We start from the raw sequence: 20796 nt of genomic DNA, 5'->3' as shown, positions 1-20796 counted from the left end.
TTTAAGAACTTGTAGATCAAATATCAGCACCATGTCCTGACTCCAACCCTATGGATCTACTGAAGCTTGTTTATTCTTAATCTTTTCCCCTTCCCACCCTTTACTTTTCAGTTCGACTTCTTCAAAGAAAACAAGTTTTCTTAACCATCACATACATTAAGAGTATGATATACATTAAGAGTTTGCAGAAATTCAAGGGTCATCTTACTTGGATTTTCTCTTCTATAGTTCCTAGTGCTCTAACAGCAGGATCCCAAACTGTGCATGTGAGTACAGCACTTCTAGAGAAAGCTTCTGTTCAGAAAGGAAAAATTCAGTAAATGCACTAAACAGACATTAATTATCTTCTCTCATTATTTCAGGGCTCTATCTATCCTCACTACTATGTAGCCATCAGAAGCACTAGAGGGAAGTTTGGCCCCGATTGTCTGTACAGCAATGCTTTTTACTTACACTTATAGTTCTGTACATTGACATAGCTAAATGAAAGCTTAAAGTCATTATCTTTATTTTAGCTCATCAAATCTTAATTTATTTGATGATAAATGAGGTGTGTTTAGACTAATTATTCTATAAAAATCACTTTTCCCTAATCAAGACTACAAGCAGAATATTAGAACTATAAATGAAGAATAAATATGAAACTGATAGCCTGCTCTGATTGAGTTGTTTACTGTAGCTTTCTGAAGGCATTTATTTCACAAAGGTCTGAGTATTAGTTAATAACTGAGTATTCACATGGCCACATCCTCCACAGAATGAAATAAAAGAACCACTTCTGCCGTCCAGTGCAGATCTTTTGCATCTAAGCAGGTTTAACTTCATGTTTCTGCATACCTATGTGTCTTCGTCCATCACATCTTAACCTTATCTGAAAGGGTAAAGGAAGGTGCTGGCTTTCCAGATCAATACTGCAAGGGTGAGTCAGCTTAAGCTTTCATTTTCCAGCCCACAAGAGGACTATGATCATCTCAGTAAGAATTTCCCCCTGCCATGCTTCTGGTTCATGCCAGCTAGCAGGAAGCTTAAAGGAAAGCCAGCTCAAATAAGGTAGAGATTATGAGGCTGCTCTGGGAGACAGAAGACTTTTTCCAATACCTGATCCAGTTATTTAAATAGTCATCTACTGCTTTCTTCACTCCCTTTGAAGTATTTTACTATGATAGTGTTCAAGTATACATTGAAAACAAAGTCAAAAAAATGACCAGCTGGAATACCCGCCCAGAAAAGGAGAGGGGAAGAACAATCTTCTGCGCTCAAATTCCTATTCCAGATAACGTTTAAATTACGTGTTTGAATAGGCACAAGCTCAACAGAAGAGATTAAGACTCCAGCACCAGAATACCTAACAGTATGATGCTTAAGTTGAAAGAGAAGACTTAGATCTTCTCTCTCAGACAAATTAATTGAACATTTCTTGCCAGAATACTCTAACAACATTCTTCATTAGACATTTTATCAATTTAACTCAAATACATACAAATTATTTTGTACTGAACAAAAACTTCATGCATATTTAATTCTTTTCATTTTGGTGATAATAAAATTCCAAATTTGGTTCAATCCATCCATTTGTATTGCAGTTTATTATTATTATTGCAAACTGAACCAAAAAATAATCCACTGCTCACACAGTTCTACCACCCCTAGATCATTTTTGAAGCCACTGGAGAAAAGCCTCTGATTGTCAAAAAAGCTCTTTTTTCCCCTCAGCAAAACTAACCAGGCATGAAAACAGAGCAGTTAACAACAATTAAAATAATTCCAAAAATCAATTTTAGAAGAGCTTGCGAGCAAATTTCACATCTTTTCATTTTATGCTGTATACACATATCGGGTCCCAACATTATATCCAGCTCACCAACCCTGCTCTGCAGCAGACAAGGAGCATCCAACTGAGTAAGGATGCTGCCCCAAGAGTTTAGGGTCCTCTCTGCATATAGCCGGCACCATCCCAAAAAAGAGAAGGGAAGCATGATTTTCACACAGAAATAATAACTGCCGTACATTGGAGAATGCAAAATCAGACCAGAGCATCCAGAGAGGACTTAGCGTTTATGCTTTTCCCTAGTGAGAAGAGGCCAAAAGAAGCACTGCAGCCAAACCCTGAGCTGCTGCCATGTGTAATAGCATGACCAAAGCAGGGCTGGATCAAGAGGACTATGCCAAATGCCATAGACGCAGCAAGAGATGGGTTTTTCCATGGAGCATATGAGTGAAAGGGGCATAAAACCATGCAGTCAGCAACAAGAATAAACACTGTGGGTTTTAGCACCACAGCAATTACTTCCAGCTTTTTAATATTTGAATACGGGACCAAGAGAACACTGGAAGATATTAAAAGGAAACACTTCCAAAATTAATGAGATCAGCTGTTTTGATATGTAAAATAGTTTTAATAAATGGAATAATTCTGTTTGCAGCAGGATATTGGTTTAGGCTGTTAATTAGACTTTTGGAAATATTAAAGAGGAAGAATGACCTGTGCACTTACATTAAGTAGGATAAACAATAAGTGCATACTATTGTAGGTACATACTTCTGCTGTACAACTAAGGAAATGAGATTGAATTCTTAGTAATAAAAGACACAACATTTCAAAATATAAACAAATCATCTGCCTGACTCTTAAAAAAATATTCATTAATGCTACATTACTCAATGAAACACATAATAGGAGTCCACATACACCTTGATGATGTATGTGTGTCAGGTTTCATTAGCATTAGTAAGGGAAAGGTTTCAATATTGCTGAATTCTTCTTCCTAAAAGAAAGGAAATGATTTGCTCAAGTTCAGAGTGCACACCCAGTTCTGGCTCCCCAGTCATCTCTGTGTGAGTTGATTCCTCTGGACATGCACACACAGAGGATCCAATAAACTCAAAGATATAAGTAGATATGCTGTGGGCTTTACAACAAAAACTAAGGTTTAAAAAAAATGAAGCTAGCAAAAATTCCATGCATGAATTTCTTTCCCGCAAACCAATTTAACTCACATCTCTGCCAGAAATTTGCAGGGCTCATCCTCAGCTGGAGATGAGTATACCCTAACTCAGCCACCGTTGCGTTGTCTGTATGCTGTACACATCTGAAGTGTTTATTTGACATTCTTTATGCTACAGCAAGAGTAGTATAAAACTTCTTCTTTTCTAGGATAAAAAAAAATAATAATAATAATCCAAAAAGGCATATCCACCTCCTTTGAAAAGATTTGGATTTCCCTATCCTGTCAGGCCTAAAGTAGAAGGTGGTGTGCTCCCTACAGTGGATGAACCTCATGTGCTTTCACGTTCAATTTCTTCCTCACTTTTTCTTCAAAAAAAGACACAGTATATATTTAGAAAAGCCAAGAGTGCAACAAAGTAAATCCAGACTGCGCAGCTTTGGGCATTTTATCAAACTTCTGATGCACATGCAAATTAAACGAGCCAGCAGGTATGCATTCCTGCAGATATTTCAATACAGACAACATCTTCTGCAAATTAGCCAGGCCACAGAGGAGAATATTCCATCAGTTTCCTCATTTAAAATTGACAGCCTGTAGATTACTTATCAACTCATTATATTTAAGCGCATCTGTCTTTCTATCTATTTATTTATATGGCTTCAGCCATTAGGAAATTTGAAGTGCTGCCTAGTGTCTCAAAACAGACTTTCTCTTCATTCCTCAATATTCTGTAGGAAAAAAAAAAAAGACTTTATGTTTAAGAGATTTCTGTACTTGTCTTCATTTCCGTTATTCAATTTTTTTGTGCATTTATGAAAAAGAGCTTCAAGAAAAAGTTGACTGTATAAATTAGTTTTCCCCTGAAAGCAGTGCAAGCTTATGCTTATCTCTTGCAGAAATGAGCCAATAAATACTACTTCTGAAAATGAAACAATTTTCCAAAGTATTTACACAACGTTACTCGTAAACTGAGTGCTATAACTACATTTACAAACTCGCATAAAAAGAGCCAGTTTTATCATGTTTAAAAGAGTTTGGGGGGGGGGAAAAGGAATTAAAAAGCTTAGCTGTATCACAGTAGATGCTTTGAGATATCACATGCACGCTGTTACAAAGTTAGCTGCTGTGGGGAAATAACAGCATAAGCTTCTAGGCTCTGCAGCACACTTCTCAACGCTCAGCATATTCATTTATGAGATGATTACTGTCACTGAAGTAAGTTTGATTCCTGCTCTGTCAGTGTTTTACACACTTAGATTTTCCTACTCAGTGATTATTCATGTTGTCTGAAGATCTTCACCAGCACGTCGTTTGTCTTTGCTGTAATTCTTTGTGACAAAATAATACTTTCAAAGCGCATTCATGTTCCAGACTGAAATCTTGGCTTTACCATTGACTCTGCTTGACCAGGGGAAAGAGGTGCAGGCTGGGGATAGGCAGATTGCAGCACTCACAACCCTTGGCAGTCATGGTTTCATCCTGCCTACTTTCCTGCTCTTCCTTTCCTTCTCAGACATGCTCAAGTAAAGTACCTACCAGCAGATGCCATAAATAAGTTCCTCTACAACCATTATAGTCATGATGTCAGTCCATGCAAAGGATGCTGGAAACTGAGTTTTCGGTTGCGGGGGGAGAAGCACAGAAGGATGGGAATTGCAAACTACTTGCTCCTGCAAATTCAACAATCTCTTTCATAAACAGAAATCACACCTAAGACCAGAATAAATATTTGTGGGAGACATTCAGGGAACTTCAGCTTCCCTGTTCTATCCACAGAGAAACTGCAGGTGAGGATCTTCAGGACCACAAGCCTGCTCTTGCAGAAGCAGAGCTCTAATGTGCATTCTTTCCTACATTAATAATGTTTACCTTTCTCAAAATATGCAACAGGGCAGAAGGAAAAAGAGGTTTCTCTTACAAATAATGAAGCCTCCGAGTGCTAGACAGTTTATTTTATTAACAAGGTGTTCACAAAAGCCATTCCTGCTCATCAGTGTCTTGTATAAGTTTTCTCACCAGCTATTAATTTCTGTTACATACAGCAGCTTTGAGGATTCCAATGAGGAAGGCTGTTTATAAATGTTCACACTGTCATGTTTATTTATATTGTAAACACAAGGCAGACTTGTCAGCTGAAACAAGAATAGCTTCATATTCACTTACTAGATAGCGCTGAATGAGACTCCATTTCTGTTGTGGAGAAAGCCTCGATTACTTTAAAAAAAAAAGAAAAAAAAAAAAAGACGTTCTTTCTGATTCAGACTGAAAATGAAAAGGTCTAAAATGCATTGAAGGAAGGAGAACACAGTTTTGTTTTGCCATTCAGAGAGAGTTCTATTTTTTTCAAAGTTTAGGAGGCAGTAGCTGGCCTCTCAAAGCCTGGAGGGATGCCTGTGGCTCCTTCCAGGATGTAGAAGGTGGCAAAGTCGTCCCAGGAGCGAGGACTTACCCTCGTACAGCCCAAGCTGTCCCTTTGCAGCCATGAGTGCTGCAGGTTTCACCAGTCCATTGCCCAGCAAGGAACCTGGAGTCCCCATCACTAACCTTCTTCTAAAGACATTGCAAGAAAGGAAGAAAATGTAAAAACAAGGCCATAACAAAGGGCAAGTATAAACTTATCCATAGCATTTCTCAATTCTTACAACATGGAAGAGATGGGTCTAAAACAAAAGCTGATATCAATACATCAAAATGTAAGTTCAGACTAATTGGAGGAAAAAAATGCTTCTTTTTATTCACCTTCTTTCCTAAGTCGCTTACAAAAGATGGTATTAAAATTTTTATTCTATCTTCTTGATCAACAGAAATAAAATTCTCCCTTAGCTGAAATTAGCCACTATAAGCAATGCACACATCTTACATTGACTCTCTGCAAAGAGAAAACTTCACCCCTAATAACTGCTGAAAACTTCGGTAAACAACTCTGTTTTGCAGGATGGAATATAGCTGTTTGAACATCAGTTGTATAATCAAGTTCATATGCCAATGAAATTAATTTATAGCACTGACAATGAGTACGGCAAAACTTCAGGAAGAAATTATTCTTTTTCTTTACTTAAAAAAAAAAAAACCGTTTTACAACTGTTGGCACATTCTGTCTAGTACTGATGTTAAAAAGTCCTGTTTGCAGGGTCCTATCCCAGTTTTGGGTTGGGTAATGAGGACCTCTTCTGGGAGATAAGAGAATAATATATCAGACAACATTTTTTCATCTTTTTAAATGCCTTTTCTTTGTCACTTCAAAAGGCTTGATAGGTCATTCAAGCACCTGGGAGATTTTTCCTATTCCATTTCATGTCTCTCTCTAACTCTACTCTGTCCTCAGCTGGAACCTTCCAAAGATATATTTCCTATTAGTTAACCGCAAAATAAATATTTGTGATAGGTATCAGGACACTGTCAATTCTAACTTTCTTTGAAAATAGTCAGGAAATTCTGTAGTTGATGAGAATTCACCCTTCCTTTTCATCTCTCAGTGCATAAAAATACAATAGGCTTCAAAACAGCAGGTGAATGGACTCCTAATCTGTGTTTAATAAATCATCACAGGACCTGGCTGTAAAAAGGCCTGATCGCTTTTGAAGATCACATCACACTTTGTGAAGTTCTTCAGAAGCTCTTGGAGAGTTCTGAGCATATTTTAACTTAGGTCCCACATATTCACCTGTGTATGACTGTGCTAGCAGTGCCTCTCTTTCTCAACTCAAATGGTAAGTATTACAACTTGATTTAGTTAAAAAAGGGAGAACACATTTCCAGCTGAATGCTGACAAGATGAAAGACAGGTCCTGCTTGATATGAATGTGTTGAAGTAATTACTGATGAACTTTACAAAACACCAAGGGCCACTGAGATCACACCTTGATGAGAATGAATTAGAGTATGAGAGAAAACTGCATGACACAGTCAGATTGCCTTCATTGTTATTAAGACTGCTTGTTAATTAGAGAACTCACAGGGCTCTAATTACTTTCTCTATCTTTGATAATGTAAAGCAGGTATCTGACTGATATACTTTATTACTTATTCTTGGTGAAAAGTACAATTAGATGCCCCAAGCAAAGTAAAAGTTCTTGGTAGTTCAATGAGCAGCAGTTGTCTGACAGAAAGTTGGTCCCATGCAAGAGTTAATGTTGCAAATCCTACTTACCAGATGACTTCTTGAAAATCACCAAGTACAGCTATAGTTTCTCCTCTCTTGCTTACTCTGAATTATCAGAGGTCCTCACACTGGCCTTAGCTCTCATCTGGTACAGGGTGGCACACCTCAGTGAAGCTGAACAGAACCCTGCCGGCAACCATCTGGCACAACAGATTTTAACTGGCCGCCAAGATCACCAACAGCACTCTTGTCTTCTAGAGCACTAATTAGCTACCTCCAAGTGGGGACCTTTTCTCTGCATCAGTAAGTCCTGGAACATACAGAGCACTGTGTGCAATCTTCTTCCACCCTACCCATTTGCAGCCGAGTCTTGGCATTCAATGCTCTGGAGCACAGTAAGATCTACACTGTTTGTTCAGTCTTTGAGTTGTCTTCGTGTGAATAAACCAAACCAGACTACACAATAATGGGGTGGTGCTCCTGAAGCCCCCATTAACTTTACTTTAGGCTATATAGTTTAAAAATATCAGTGGACTTCATATTGTCTTGCAAAAGAATGAGGACTGCTGCTGTCAGCAGTATGGCTCCACGTGCAGGGTGCTAACATGCTCCACAAAACAGAATGGGGTTAGCAGTGCTGGTTCAAGCCGAGTAGAAAAAAACAGGGGGGAAGCTAGCTGGCAAAGAAAGCATGTAGCTAACAGGATATGCACCTTTGGCTTGTGGCATGTAACTGATATGCTTTCTACTATGTTTTTTTCATCTTATCTTCTTCAATTCTTTTTAAAATTTCATTCAAATTTAATGTCTGAATGTTTGTTTGCAAAATGTCCATGAGAACAGTACCCTCACCCTGGGCATCAGTTGCTACCATATTCTATTTAATAAATAATACTATCTTATACCACTACTAGTCCTTTTGCCACTTTCTCGAATAATTAATGGTCATCATACAACTTATTCATTCATCATTTAGAAAACAAATATTCTTCCCATCATCACAGAGATGTGACCAGTCTTTCTGCTCATTCTCTCACTAAAAGATAAAGAATTCCCTTCTCGTTTAGGCAGTCTATCACTCTATAACTTGAACTACTATAACACAAATCAGTTTTAGGGCTCCGACACTACAAAATACATATTTATCGGGTAAGTTTTGAATGTCTGCTCTTCTGCTACACCTTTCCTATGTTAATCTTTTTCTTTAACAGCTAAAATAATCTTTTGCTGTTTAAAATTTCTTTTCTCTATAGCAAAATTTTGCAAAACAACAAAAACATTTTCAGATTTTTTTAATACTAGTTTAGCAAACATTAATAATATTGTGCATACTGCATAAACCAAGTTACCAAAATAAATAAATATTAAAATATTGTGATTTGCTCCAGCTGAAGGAAATACCTATTTGCAGGAGGAGACATATTAAATATCTTTGTTTCCTTGAAAACTGATGCGTTTAGCACATGTTGAAGAGCTTTACTAAAACATAACTCACCTATACTAAGGGACTAGGCTTCTCTTCTGCTCCTGGCTCCCTGTGCCTGCTTTTCTTGGACCTCAACTGCACATCAGGATGAGACCTGAGCCTCAGCTAGGCACCCTCTTCTCTGTTGGAAAGGAGGATATAAAAAGAGCACCAGAGTATGCCTTAATTACTCCCTGGACTAGATGATGGGGAGGGAACCAGGGTTGCAGCCACAACCGTGGAACCTGCATGCTCTATCACTTAGGAACAACCAGTTGTCAGTATCAAAGCATCACAGTTTTGTTCATAATTGTTGTATAGAATTAGGCAAACTATGCAGAAGGACGTAGAAATGCCCTGTACAACACAGTAACACTACATGACTGACAACAGCACCTTAAGTCCCTTCTCTAATAAGATTCTCTGTCCTTTTCTTGTCCATTTTAGAGAAACACAGGCAATCCTGCTGCAGAGTTTACATATGAATTTAATATTGCATGAAAAATGTAAGAGTAACAAACAATTACAGGGAAGGGCAGAGAAAGCAGGATGACTATACCAAAAGAGAAATGTGGCTGCAGAGACCTTGTTTGCAATTAGATGGTTTCCAGTCACTAATGTCAGACTTAGGACCATAATCAAATGGACAGACTCCATGATCTCTAGAAAGTTTTAGGCATTTCAATAATTTTTAATGCAAGAGCAGACCTTATTGCAGAAGTGGCCACATCCTTTTAAGATTATTTTATTATTTTCCATTTTTAAGATATGATAATGATTATCTATCTCATGTACATATTCCAATGTAAAAATGCAAAGAAAGTTTATACCTACATTAGCATCTGTCTACTACAATTTCAGAAATGACAGCTTATAAGAAATGCAGCTATACTATAGAGCATACCAGAATATGGACAGGAGGTCTTAGACTGTATTTATCAGACCAACTTCCCAGAAGGAAAAAATGATCTTGTGATCCAGGCATCCTACATAGTGCACAATTACTAGCTACACTTGCATTTCTAAAATAGTTTCAGATCTAACAAAGATTTTTCTTACTAAGGTACTAAACATATAAGTTATATTATGAACACCGCTTAAACTTTGCATTAAGAATGCAACATCCATCTCACATATGATCCCACTGAAATGCACTGTACAATAATATTCCACTTAGGTTCTGAAGGCAAGATGATCTTTTGCAGGATGACTTTCCGTTTCCTTTTCTCTATTTTCTTTATGATTAACTACTGCAATCATGATTTGGCATTAGACTAGAGTGAATCAGGTCTTCAGAGGTTGCATACAAATTCAAACCAATACTGCACTTGCATGGAGCATATCTGATTTATCGTTATCAGCAAAAAAAAAAAAAAAAAAAAAAAAAAAGCTTTTTTCATTTTTTCGTAAAAATCTGATATTTAAAACCAGTATGAGAAGAAACATTTTAAATGCATTAGAATACTAAATAAACTATTGCAAAGTTATGGCATTGCTTATCACATTACTACAGCTAAAGGACTATGAGCCTTTCCATTAAAAATATTCAATGGCTCAAAACTCTGCTGTAAGAAAATTGCACTGGACTGAAACTTGAAATAAAAGATTTCGGCTTGGAAATATGTCATTTAAACTTTTTTTAAACAGTGTCTTAGTTTAATTCGTGTTTGCAAATGCAGAAGAGAAAGAAAAGTTCTTAATGCATTTTGCACAAACAGAAAGCACAAAATTAACCTTATCTTCATTTAAATATGCTTCATACTGACAAAGCATATTATGCACATCCTAGGGGCATGTATAAACAAACAGTTTGAAAGGAACAGGCCAAATCTGACTAACTGCATCAGGGCTCACCTCTGGCTCACCTTACAGCCATTCTCCCTCTGTGTTTCAGCTAAGGGTAATATTGTATATGTATTTATGCCAAGGATCAATAAAGTATATTGGAATAGCTATTCAGTTAATATATATTAGTAGGCCGTCTTCTGAAGTATCTAAACAGCTTTCTCTAAGCCCTGATTTAAATCACAACTTTACAGTAGATTTTAAAGTCCTGCCCTTAGTTTATTTCACAGAGTTTAATTTTCAGACTACAAAAGTAATATAATGATCTTGTTTGTTACACACAAATTTCAGATTTGATAAATTAGGATTTCAAGACAAAGCTCATGTTCCAGGTCATTACTTCTGGGTACAAACAGAACTGAGTACTTTTACTACTAATACAAATATGAAATCCATAAGGGGAAAAAAAAGTGGTTTGTCTTCCAAGTCCGAGGCACTTTAGAAGTCAAGTTTTCAAAACAGAGATAATGAGGGCAAAATATCTTACCAAAAGTTATTTTTAAGGACTAGAGGGCATACAGATGAAGTAAATGCAATGTTGGGCAAGACTTTTTTCAATGCAGGATCTGTAGAGCATAGATGCTTCAAAGAAAGGTACAACAAATCCTGTATGGCCAATTGTTCAAGTTTCTTCCTAAGACCCACAAAAGCAGTAACTAATTTCTATCCTGAAATGTAAATAAGCATCTCACTTCTTGTTTTCTATATTTAACCTTTGTAACATAACACCGTATATTCTCTTCATTCCCTTATTTCACCCATACTCCTTTTTAAACTGTTCCCAAGTCTTGGTCTCAGAAATATTCAGGAGCAGTAAGTTAATTAGGCATCGTTTAAAAAAACCCTTTAACTAGTTTTAAATGCAATTCCTTCCATTATCCTTGAATCTCTCTTTATTCTTGCATAAATGATAAGTCCTGCTTCTCCCCTATTATGATTCACTCACCTCTTTTCCATACATTCATACTCCCAGGCTTTAAATTACTTCAGTCAAATATATTAGGGCAATCATCCTTCCACTTCTAGGGAGTTCACTGCTGTTATCACAGTTACCTCCTCTTAGATACTGTCTCAACTAAGCTAATAAATATGGACCATATTCTTGAGTATCAGTATATAAATGTAACCAAAGTACCATTAAAAGGACATTAAATTTCTGATGCAATGTGATAATTATGGGTGCAAAGTGTTCCTTTTATACTGACTGATTTGTGGTTAACTCTATTTTTTTTCCAGAAATGATGATCATGGGGTGTCAAGTTTTCAGATTGTATCAAAAGGTCTTTCTGCAACTTGAAATCAAGAATTATCAATGCAAATTTTAATGAAACATCTGTGAGTGAATAGAAGTGGAGGAAACAACTGAAGCAACCCAGAAATCGAGCAAAATGAAAGAGTGGGAGAATAAAAAATTGCAGGCAGGCTCCCCTCCTAAAAAATGTAACTGAGGAATAAGACATGTTGATATCAAGTTTTGATACAATATGGCATAGCAACTTTCTTCTTTCATTTTGTTTATGTTCTTTGGGAAAAAATGACATACTGCTGGAAGGGGATTGAACTGAAGTTGCACATTAGGATTGGGATATTTTTCTTCTTCTTTTATACAGTTACCATTTTGCTTTCTCCAGTGTTATTATCTACATAAAAAAAGTGTTTGAACAGTGCCTATTGTAACATTTGGACAGCTTTAGGGTTTGCACCTGTGAACCAGGCTGTGAACCTATTTCTTAGAGCTGTCAACAAAAAGAAGGCTGGAGTTAAAAAAAAAAAAAAAAAAAATCTGTAAAAGCTTTAAAATAAAAAGGGCCTACCAGCGTGTTTTTGGAGAGTAAAATGCTGCGCTTTACCCATGCAGTAATTAATCATCATGGAAGCAAAGTCAACCTTGTCTGAGAACAGCAGATATTTTCTATTAATTACATTTATAAGATAAGGATTTGCTATACCAACATTGCCAATACAGGACAATGGATGAGTACAGAACTTGCTAGGAGTTCCTTGGCTGGTGTCTCTTTAATGCTTTCAGTGATGTATCTGAACTCAAACTGAGTATCACAGAAGCAAGTTCACCAGTATAAGCATCATATTTTCACATGAACTTTTCTGTACATGATAGTCTCATTGTTCTCACCCATTGCCATAGGCTACCAATTTCTGCAACTTTTCTCCAATTATCACACATGCTGAGGAAGGAAAAGCAAAAAGGAAAAGAAAATATAACTTGGTTTAGAATATTTTTGCTAGTTTTAAACAACACTGTGCTGCTGTCACTGCTTCTGCAACTGCAACCAGCTTGCGTACTAGTATTTCTTTTATATCTTTGCTGTCTTTCAAATGTATCAATTTTCATAATGAGAGATTGGATTTAGAGAATCAAATACTTACAGTAGAAAGATTTAGTATCTGAATTACCTGAGCTTCATTTCATTCTAGTTTTGAAGCAAAACACTGTGCATCTAATTAGTTTCATGTTTCTAACTGTCATGGTTAGCCCATGCACTTTTAAATGCTAAGCTGTAACCAGCACCATTCTTATGTGGTAAGCATTTTTCAAAATAATTAATTCTGTCAGATATGGGATGAGATATCTATTATGCCTCCACATAAATTGAGCTTTGAAAGGAAACAATGCGGTGTTCTTTGTTCCTATCCCAGTTAACAACAGCTTTTCTTTTGCATGCTTACAATATCCCAAAAGGATTAAAATTCTTTAGTCTCTGGCCAAATTTTTGCCTTCATCTTTGTTCACCAATAATCCATCTAGGGTAGACTCCAATAAAACACATCTGTTGCATTTATATTCCAACATTAGTCCAACTCTGTGCTCTGAACCACTGTGTTTTGATGCAATGCACTATTAAGCAACTTCTGTGTTTCCCAGTAAAGGAGGCTACATATCACTGAATGATTAAGTAAATGATTTATAGGTGGTGTTAATATAAGCATAATTATTTTCTCCTAGGGCCTGCATAACCTTGTACCTTGGTTAAATTCTTCCTCTGCTGAATTAAGTGATGCACATTGCTTTGATGCACATAGTTAACTTTCACAGCAAACAAAACAAAACATTGGCAAACTATACCCAGAAATATTGTGATGTTTCAGGAAGCTGTGAGGAGGGACGTAGAAGATTGAAAAACTGGGTATATACTTGAAAAACAACAGAGAAGCAAAATGTTATCATTTCCCTTTCACAGGTAGCATATTTTGTGCATTGTATTAAAACACATAACTATTTCTGGACATAATTTTCAAGCTTCCTAAGAAAGGGGTTTTATTATTATCTCTCTTACAGGACTGACACAATTTTTGCTTGCTGATTGGATTGCAAGTTGTTGTATTAAATATAATGGTGCTTCCTATGAGAAAACATCTGAATGCATTTATGGATTATATCATAATAAGTTAGCTTCCCTATTAAAAAATCAAGTTGCATAAAACCGAAATGCAATGCCTTAACATGGAAAAAGCAGTTCAAGAACATTATACATTTCATTCAGCAAACCGAGTATCACCAGAAATCAAAAGCTGTTTCTGGAAAGTAGAATGCAGCTACTTATAATGCTCTGCTGTTTGCCTTTGTCAGATGCTGAAATAAAATTAGGCTGAAGGACTGATCGTTTTATAGACATGGGCAAGGTGATTATAAGCTTTTTCTATGGACATCAGACTGAACTCACAACTGCAAAACTGGGCAAAGGTCTTATTATAATCAAAGAAAATTATATCCCAGCAAGCCAAGGTTAAATTTTGCCGCAATTACTGTTCATATAGGAACTAAATAAGGCTAGACACTTTACATATGAATAAAGATTCAATAGATGACCCACAGAACTTACCACCGAATCTCAGATCTTGCACAGTGAATAAGAGCAGCAAACAGCAGACAGAGAATAATAATAATAATCATAAACTTTAAAAGTTCTTTGCATTCATTAGAACAAAATCATTATGCTGATATCTCTTTTCTCATCATCTGCCTTTCTTTCTGCTCGACTATATTACAGGTAGTTGTGTGTCTTTCAGATAGAAAGTAGAATTTTTAACAAAATACGAGTTTCCATGAAGAGCATCTATTACTGCTCCACAAATTGCACTGGGTGGCTAAAAGGTCCAAAGTTACTTTTCTAAACTGAAAGCAATTTCATTAGCATAACTTCAGGATACATGTTTCAGATGAAAATCGTTCAGTTTAGCATTTTCCTTTTTTTACAATAACATCACTACATAGTGCAAGCTCTCTTGATCACAATCCCCTCTGATCATCATCTGTCTGGGGACAGTCATCTTTTGATCATTCAGAGAAAATGAACACACTTAAACAGGTACCCTACTGGTTAATCATATTTGGTACATGCTAAAACCAGAAGGCGGGAATTTAAATCCTTCCACATTGGCCATTTGTTGGTGGCATTACTTCTTGCATGTTCCACAAACCCATGCCAAGGTGACAGAAGCAGCTTACAATACTTGTCTTACATTTTCTATATTAATTCTGAAACGCTATCTTCGTATTAGCTCAGTATTCAGCATGCACACGTGATTCAGGTGGGAAGAAGAATGTCATTTCAAAACAACACTTTTTTTTTCTTATAAGCAACAAGTTATTTTTATCTCAGCTAAATTATATTGTTCTCACTGATACCATGAGACTAATCCCCATCCCAAACAGTACAAACAAACAATTACCAAACCTAATACCCAATTATTTGTAAAGAGGTATTCTGCCTAATCCTACTTCAAATAATAATAGCTTAAAGGTAAAGGAGAGACTATATCATCTCACCAGTTATTTAGCTGTGCAGTAGGTAGGGCTGCTTATACTGCCCAGGAACAGCTGGTTGCCCAGGGCAACAAAACAGCAGGGCTACAAAATGCTCCGTGGCTGTTTGCATGAGTATCTGGAAGCCAGGCTGCAAAGACATTTCCTTGTTTGCTGGGGCGTTTGAGCTCTTAGAGCCAGAGCTGGTAATAAAGCGAGCCTGCTTTTATTTATTTATAATGACCTCATCTTTAACGGTCAAAACCAACAACTCTTATACTGGCAGTTTCCTTTCTCTGCTCGCCTAGGTTCATTTTATGCACAACATGTTTCTAGATGGTGATGTGTGGCTTGCCAGCATACCTAGATTAATGGAGTCATTTGTGAACATGTCACCTTTAACTTCACTAGAGTTTGCTGCAAGTCCCACAGACCTAATGGGGCCATCCCCTCCCAGATGATGCTGGGGCCCCACCAGCTCAAATCCTGGAAGTGACTGGTCCCACACGGAGAGAGACTCTGCAATATTTCTCCCCACACTGTGGTCTGGTTGAAAGAGAACTAGATCCAGAATCACATGTAAACTGGTAGCAAAATGCAAATATACAACATAAGCCAGGGATTTCTCAGTTATCAAATCCAATCAGATCAAAGATTTAAGCTCTATAAAAGGCTATAGCTATATCAGCGATAAGTTTTCAGTACCAGAAAGCCACCAGATTGTTCTCTAAGTGTGAAAAATATCTTCCCTGCCCACATTCAGAGATCTTCATATGTACGTGTTTTTTCTGATCACGTGTGCAATCCACCTTTGACCTGATTAAAAATTTCAGGTCAGTTTTACGTTGTAAAGGTGATTTTTCTAGAATGTCAGGAGCTCTTCCTCCAGAACTATTGTGTTTAAAGGCCACCTATCACAGTATCCTCACTGTGTAAAAAGCTGGTCTTTAAAATGAGCAGAACGATTCTTGTCAGTGCTCTTGTCAAGGATGTCAGCTCTACTTTGTACAGGCTTTTCAAAAGAGTTACTTCCATTTTATATATGTTTAAGTATGGGGTGAATTGGGTGATGGCCTATTATATAGCTGTGTCTGTCCAAAAGTGAGAAGACTCACCAGCTGTACTAATCTCACAAAGCACTTAGCAGAATTATACGTCCAAAGGAAGATGCCCTCAGCCCAAGGGTTTTGCTGTGATGTAGTTTATGTTCACATACACACAGTAGAGAAGAAGACAGAGAAGAGTGAAATCTAAATAGAAGAAACATCAGCAAACTCTTCAATGCCTTAGGAAAACAGTGTCACTTTTACACAAAGATGAAACTTTGCTAATATTCATATTTATTACATGCTCTGCTGTAATTATATATATGTTTATAATTATATATGTTTATATACACTTCCTCTGTTAATGAATAGTACTGAACAACACACAGTGTATTTTTATCTAAAACCCAAAAACATGCAAATTATGAGTCCACTTCAGACACCAAGGTAATATTTCCAAAAAAGAACACTGCTGCTGCATCATCAGATGAAGCATTATGGCAGAAAAAGGAGCTGCTAGTCTTCAAAAGCTTTGTATGTCAATTCTTTTTTAAAGGAAAAACGGCAATAGGAAAGCACATCATCTGCTCTAGTAGGCTCTAATGAAATCAGACCCTACTTACAATACCCCAAGGCTATACTTTGCTTCCAATTAATGTTTGCCCTCTTGGAATCATATACAAATAGATTTTATGTTCTTCACACATAGCAAATCTGTCTAATGATTTTCTTACCATGTTCTAGTCCAGATAAAAGTACTTAATTGCTATAACATCATTAACTTTACAAGTAGTCTATCATTTGCGACTAGCAGTTAGCCATTTCTTAAGTTGTATTATCACATGCAAAGTGGGAAAATACAAGCAATCTAGGAAAAAATGATACTGCTAAGAAAATGCCCTTTTTTAGGCTCTTTACTATATGCTACTAAAAATCATTAGAGAAAACATGCAATACTGTGTGACATGAATTTGTAAATATCATTTTTTAATGAAGGATTAAAAAAAACCTTTAGAACCAATGATATTGAATTTGCTTTATTTATAATTTTATATAGCCATAATACATACGGTTATGTATTTCTGTGTTGTCTTGTGTTTTGGAAATGTGTAAAAGCAGCAGAAGAAAGTGTATACACAAAGTTTATGTAAAGAATGAATGGGAACCAAAGCTTATCCTTGACAATCTCAATAACTGCAGCAGAAGTCTTAAATTGCAACACCTCTTGAAATCGAAGAATTCCTCACCAATACACCTGCAAGAAATAAAATCAGCTTTCTGTCATTGAAATTCAAACTTCACAAGACATCTGTATGCTGGAAAATCATGGATATATTCACAAACAGCCAACTTGGAATTAAGCTAAAAGTTTCACTGCTCTGGTAAAGGTACGAAAACAACACAAGGAAAGAGGGTAGCACAAAAGTCCCATCTTACCTCGATAAGCTACTTCACTTGCACATAAAAGTAAGGTGTATTTCCACAAGCAGGAAAAAAGAAAGAATAATTAAGTGTTCACTGGGCTAGAGAGATTAAGCACATGAAATGGAAGTCAGGACATCTGCAGACCATCTTATGCTCTGCAGGCCTGAACCCAAATCTCATGTGTTCTCACAGAGAGCTGGAGCAGCTGGCCATTACAGGGATCTCATGGAACTTTTTTAAAGCTTTGTTTACATCAAAAATGAGGATGAGGAAGAGAGAGGAATTAAAACTGTGCAAAGAAACTCTGCACAAAAGAGCTATTCCAGTTCAAATTTATATTTAAGTGACAAATGGGCTTTGTATTCGCACTGTGCTTAGGGACTACACATCACCACATCTCACCTTATCGCCACAGTGGGAGTAATTGAATCTACTATCACTACAAAAAATTAAAATCTTATTTAATATAGTCAGAGTACTTATTTGACACTCAGGAACTACAGAATACAGTATACTGCTATTAAACTCTCTATTCGGAGTTTGGTCCACCCAGCTCCCCAGCAAACACCAGCATGTTCAACTAAAAGCTGGAGATGTAGATGGAAAAACAGACACATTATCTGAAAACACAATAGTCTCCTTCACTATATAAAATATCACTATGTAGACTTTCTTGATTTAGTAGTTTGCTTTTTTTTTTTTTTTTTTTTTTGAAGTCTGCACCAGTATCTTACAATGCTTATTTTTAAACTTTAATTAGATTTAAACTACACCATTTTTGGCATTTAAAAAACAGATGCTTTTTCTGCTTAGGAAATAAAGTAAGAAGATTCTCCAGAATCCGAAATAGAAAATAACTCATCATTCCTAAAAAACTACAAATCTAGTAATAAACCACTGATTTAAATACCTACTACTTGATGTTGTTAAGAGACTGGCTGTCATAACCTGTATAGAAAGCATTCAACTTTTTTTTAAGTTCTGTATATGACTACCAAAGCACTATTGGGTCCTGCCATTCTATTTTCTTTAAGGGATACATGCAGATGAAGTATCTGTTAATCAAAAATCGCTGACCAGAGTAGATGGTGTTAGTCTGAAATCACACAATCATTCTCAAAACTTCTATACACTGACTACAGAGAAGACTTCAGTGTTTTGATTACCTGAATAATAATGTTTCTTCTCCTAAACTCAGCCTCTGAAATCCCTATATGTTTCAAGTAGAAAAAGAGTAGATACTATCCAGTTTCAAATTTCTTATTTTGAAGTGCCTAATTCTTGTATCTATATACAAGATAGATATATATAGATATATATACATACACACACATGAACAAAAGTGAAATTTGTCACATGTTTCAATAATTTGAATTTCATCATTGATCTGCAGGTGAAATGAGGGGAAAACAGAGAAAAGGAAAAGTGAAAAAACCCAGAGACATCAGTTTACAAGATTGCAAAAGTTATCTCCATTGTTTTTTCCTATCACATTAAAATGACAAGCTTACTTACTCATCCTAAACACAGTCTTCCATTGTCATTCAACTACGTCAGAATTTTTCACAGTTCAGAGAATTCACATCAGTTCAAAATTTGTAAAGCTGAAATGTTGTCTTAGTAAACTGTAAGTGAGCACTATATGTAAGAGTCAGAAGAAATTAGTGTACTATAGTTCAGAACCACCATGTTCAAATGCCTGGTCTTTCCCAACATAGGAAAAAAATCCACATACGTACTTGAGGTCAAAGCTATCTAATAACATTATTTAATTCTTGCTTCTGAAACCTTTCTCCGTTTCAAAAATACTATGAAAATATTATTTTGAGTAAAGAACTCTCTATCAGTGTAACCCATATGTCATACAAAAAAAGAATTTAAGTTATTACCTCAAGTTGGAACCGAAAGAAACTGTTGTGATGAGAAACCTGTTTTTTTAAAGAAAACAAAATATCCCTTCCTGAAAGAAATCAATACAAACATAATCAGACCCTTTATCTGGGTTATCACAATATCTCACTGAAAGTACACAGCTTCCTGAAGTGCAATCATTTGTTCAGCTGTCTCCTCCAAAATAAAAAATAAAAATCGGATGGGGGAGAGGAGGTCACTGCATTTTTAAATTTCTAGAAGTGCATGGATACTGTATAATACTAAAGTGCAAATATTCTCAAATTAAAATTCAGACTTTGATTCCTGAAAAAAACTATGTAGTAACAAGACTATTCTCTGATAAGTGGCTTATCACAAAAATTCATTTATTATTCACTCCAGTAAAACTAATTACAATTCATTTATTGGCTGCATCTATCAATATAATTAATACTTGATTTAGCATAAGTTAATAAATATGTAAATGAAAAGTCACCAAACCAAAGCAGGGCAAAAAAAAGGATGTTAACAGCACTCCAGCTCCTTTGGTGTTTTACAAATATGCTAACATTTACAGTTCAGAAACATCACTATCTTCCTGTTCATAGTGACCTGTCCTTGTTTGCAGCTTTCATTAGTACATCCAGATGTATGCACACGATGATTTTAGACCAAATCAATACATCTGCATGGATGGAAATGGAAAAATACTGGAGAAATGGGGATTCACTGTCCTCCCTCTATGAATTACAGAGAGAAATATCTTTATTTGAACATGTGATCTGTCATAACAAATCAAAATGCTATCAGGTCTTTCGTTACATAAACTTAGACGTTCCTAAAACATCAAAAGCGTATCTTCACCTTTGGACTGCCAACCAGATAAATGGCCATTCTGATTATTCACAGTCACTGTATTCTGGAAGAATTACTGGTGATAACTTAAAGATAAGAAAAAAAATCTTGCCACTTTTATCAACAGGATTTTTATCATTCTGAATAAAGTGTCATGTAAAAAGAAATAAGGAATAGAGATACTTCCTGTCTCAAAGCAGGAAGTCGGAAGCACGTAGCAGCAAGTCAAAGGACGGTTCCTTAGGCTTACGAGCAAGCGTCTGAATAAGGGGAACTCCAAAAATACAGAAAGGGAAACACTCCAGAGAGGAAAATCTCAGCGAACCCAAAAATTACTCCACAAAATTATTCTCGAGAAAGGGTAAATCAGGTGGGTATCACTGTGGTATCACAGGGACAAGAAGTCAAGTTTAAAGGCACTTGTCCAATGTTCACTCAACTCTAGGTATATGTACATATATATAACAATAGCA

The 20796-nt window shown here is 36.2% G+C and overlaps 1 long non-coding RNA gene across 1 annotated transcript in view; it reads right to left on the bottom strand.

Annotated features, from left to right (window-relative positions):
- Positions 1–17220: 17220 nt before the first annotated feature.
- LOC112978797 (uncharacterized) overlaps positions 17221–20796 on the bottom strand; it is a 97749-nt gene continuing 94173 nt past the window's right edge. Inside the window, exon 4 of the long non-coding RNA XR_010385544.1 lies at positions 17221–17426. This is a non-coding gene — a long non-coding RNA (uncharacterized LOC112978797). The remainder of the gene's footprint in view (positions 17427–20796) is intronic.

Source organism: Dromaius novaehollandiae, chromosome W (assembly GCF_036370855.1).
Source record: "Dromaius novaehollandiae isolate bDroNov1 chromosome W, bDroNov1.hap1, whole genome shotgun sequence".
Lineage (NCBI taxonomy): Eukaryota > Metazoa > Chordata > Aves > Casuariiformes > Dromaiidae > Dromaius > Dromaius novaehollandiae.
Note: the sequence above shows the minus strand (reverse complement) of the source record. Positions and strands in the feature narration are given on the sequence as shown.